The sequence below is a fragment of the Alosa pseudoharengus genome, unplaced genomic scaffold (assembly GCF_046254945.1).
Source record: "Alosa pseudoharengus isolate Yale_2024_CS ecotype anadromous, Long Island Sound unplaced genomic scaffold, YU_APseudo_1.1 YU_APseudo_1.1_scf_10, whole genome shotgun sequence".
NCBI classification, from domain to species: Eukaryota; Metazoa; Chordata; class Actinopteri; order Clupeiformes; family Clupeidae; genus Alosa; species Alosa pseudoharengus.
In genome coordinates, this window is record NW_027468565.1 from 12,255,993 (window position 1) to 12,259,734 (window position 3,742).

Below are 3,742 nucleotides of genomic sequence, written 5' to 3' on the forward strand. Positions count from 1 at the left end.
CCCTACACACACAAACATACCTTCACACATGCGTTCCATTAGCTGCTTGGCTCACCACTTATGCACACTGTGTATTGTAAGTGGTCTGCCCTGACATCAGCCTCCGGTTATTTACAGTGGCATTGGTGCGAGCTCCTGCCGTGTACCTGCAGTGTGTAAGTAAAATGGCCCCTTGAGCAGCCTATCACATTGCCATAATGAGAGAGCAGCGCACACAGCCTCTCTCTCATGGCCAGAGACAAGACGGGGCTGGCATTCATTATTCCAATAGCAAGGCCAAGGCTCAGCCAGTAAATAGTAGCTTATGCCAATTACCGAGAGTGAGAGTTCAGGGATAAATTAGGCATTTTCCCCCTCATCTAACTCCAGCCTTTAGGTGGGGGGTGGGGATCGGGGGTTAAGGTATCAGGGTCCTCGATATACTTTTACGCCAGCACACTTCACACACTGTTGCCCCCACCCCACTGGCATTTGTTCTGGCTCCACTGTGAGAGACACTCAGGCCACAAAATGATCTTTGCACATACCATGCTATTAGGGTCAGTCCAGTGCTAGCAAGCCCGAGGATGGGGAGTCGCAAACGCCATTAAGGATGCATGAAGTGACCCGGCTATCTACCGCATTTACACTGAAGTCATCCTCTGTTAAGAAGATGGGGGAGCGCTGGGCAGAGATTGGCGAGCCAGCCAGTGAGTCCGGCCAGCTGAACATTCCGACGAGCGAGCCGATAATGTGTGGAGATGGTGATCTTTTTCTCTCTCTCGTACCTTTATTCCACCCCAACGCCAGCCTCTCGCTTCACAGCCATGAGGTCACCCTGCATGTGAGCATAAAGGTGTAAAGTGACACTGGACTAGACAGGGGAGCAAAAGTAAAGTAGCAGCAGCACTATGAAGTCATGGAGAGGGCAAAGTTAAATCTAGAAATGCATTCACTTCTGATGCAAAATAAAACTCTCTCTCTCTCTCTCTCTCTCTCCCTCTCTCTGTATGTATGTGTGTGTGCTCACAAGAATGAGTGAGCAATTAATTAACTCTCTCTGGATGTTAATGCATGCAATGTTAGCTGACAGTTACCTGGAAAATTCTATATGTGAGCTATATGTGTATATATATATATATATATATGTATATTACAATTCTCACTGAAAGTTCATGGTGAAAAAGGTAAGAAGGAACAATGGAAGAGTCATTTTGACAGAAGGAAACAAAATGGTTGTTTTCAATGAAAAGTTATAAGGTATATCTACGTAAGTTGTGACAAAAAATGTATATGAAATGCCAAACAGTTGCTATGCTGATGTGGTCTCTGTAAGTGTGCAGACCAAAGATGATCCTAAGGGTCATATGTCAAATATTTCTGAATATTACTGGCCATGTGACATGTGAAACTGGTTAGACTGTGACCTATCAATTTTTCGAAATAAATGACTTGATGATTTGCTTCAACATTCTCCTTTTCACTAAAAGATAATATTGTATCTTACTGCATGTATATCCACATCTCTTCACTATTCCATCACCTAAGTGCAGGTGCATGACATAGCAAACACCATCACATCCTTGCCGTTCCTTGTTGTCATTTCCTGATTGAGCCCCAAATTTTCCAGGCCTCGGGGCATCGGCGGTCCCCTGATATGCCACGTGTTTGACTCCGAGCCCCTTATCAGATGTGAACGCTCGCATACACACCGCATTAGCGGAGTGCAGATAATGTGTGATTAGCATACGCACCCCCAGCCTCATTTCACTTGCAAACGCCGAGACAGCCCAGATTCTGTCACCACAAAATATGCCCATCGTTATTCAAGCACAAAATCATATCTGTGATGTTGATGTTGATCTTTCCTCCAGACATGACCGTGTGTGTGATTTAAACCAGGCTGTGGCTACGGGGCCTAAAAAAGTGGGAAATAGCGCTATCCCCTATGTAACACAAAAGATATATATATTTTAAATGTCTTTATTTAGGAAGAAAAAAAATTAATTTCTGCTGTGCCAAAATGAAAATATGACAACAAAATATTGTTTTTTTTTACATCTTTTCTCTGTGAAGGTGTTATGATCTCTGGTGTGATTTGGTTTCTCCAGTTCTTGTTTTTGCTTGGGAGAACACCGTGCTCTGTCTACTGAGTCATTTGGGTCCCAAATGGTATTTGCACTTCTCGACTCTGTTTTCAGAGAGAGTATTCTGAAAACTTTTGTGCCAGTGCATAAGAACTATAGAAGCTCTGTTAAGTAGAGTTACAGAGTGTAGCCATGGAACACCGCCACGGAATGGAGCTTATTCTCTCTGTCTCTCTTTCTCTGTGTGTGTGTGTGTGTGTGTGTTGTTCAGTGCGGTCATATTGAAGTGCAGCAGCATTTTATTTTTGGTAATGAATAGCTACTTCGAGTGAGTGCATGGCACCACGCAACTCTCTTCCAGGCCAAACATGGCCATATTTTATTCAGCGCCCTTGCCCCTGAATTATTTACCCATTTATTGAACTGCACACTAACTGACACACAACTCCATACACATCATCCATATTTTATCCGGCCCAGCTCACTTTATGCTTATTTTATGGCAGCCGACTACAGAGGTAGTGCGGTGCTGGCATGAAGTGGGGAGAGCCTTGCCGACCGCTCAGCATACTCACATATACACTGGCACGCAAGCACATGTACTGTACATACATACTGTATACTCTCAAACACACGCATGGGATGGTATGCGTGTGTTTGAGAGTATATGTATGGTACCAGTTTTCATGTAGATACTCCCTCAATCATGGAGTACGTAGACTTATACACTTACGCAAACACACACACACACATACGCACCCCCCCCCCCCCCCCCCCCACACACACACACACACACAGTAATTCTCACATATCGACACAATGGAGATTTTCTCTGAAGCTCTCACACAAGGACTAAGACTGCCCTCATGTGGCAGCTAAAATGCATCTCCCATTAAGCGTGTGGTAGTGTGTTCAGTGGAGTACATACAATCACACTCTTTTTTGTATGTGTGTGTGTGTGTGTGTGTGTGTGTGTGTGTGTGTGTGTACTAGCCTGTTTGGTTTCTCATGAAAGACATGGATGAATTGTAGAAGATAATTTCATGTCTGGGGTTGAACAACAAACATGAACACTGACTAACAGAACACATGAAACACATGCATTTTTCATAAAGCACACTGACTGCTCATACTGCACTTTTAAGAATATAATGTGTACCACACAATTACTTAAAAGTATTCCATTTCAATTCCATTTTCAGATATAAAGTAGAAAGATTGGGGATGTAGCTCAGTGGTAGAGTGCATGCTTTGCATGTATGAGGTCCTGGGTTCAATCCCCGCCATCTCCACTTACGGGCATAGATAGTGTAGTGGCTAAGGAGCTGGCATCTCCACTTATGAGCAGTGGTAGTGTAGTGGCTAAGGAGCTGGCATCTCCACTTATGGGCAGTGGTAGTGTAGTGGCTAAGGAGCTGGGCTAGCATGCAGTGGTAGTGTAGTGGCTAAGGAGCTGGGTTAGCATGTAGTACCCTGAAAAGTTGTGGGTTCCACCAGCCTCCATCATTGTGCCCTTGAGCAAGGCACTTAACCCAGAGTTGTTCTGGAGACAATGGCCCTTGTCAATAAATATAATCATGTTATTGAATCATAAATGTAATCATGTTATTGATTTACTATATATACACAAACTAAAAATGTTTATTTAACATTTTATTATTATTCCATATTGTTCT

General features: G+C 43.5%; 1 non-coding gene across 1 annotated transcript; it reads left to right on the forward strand.

Annotated features, from left to right (window-relative positions):
• Positions 1-3,286: 3,286 nt before the first annotated feature.
• On the forward strand, positions 3,287-3,358 carry trnaa-ugc (transfer RNA alanine (anticodon UGC)). Its single transcript has one exon. It is a non-coding gene; the product is annotated as a tRNA-Ala (tRNA).
• Positions 3,359-3,742: the final 384 nt, after the last annotated feature.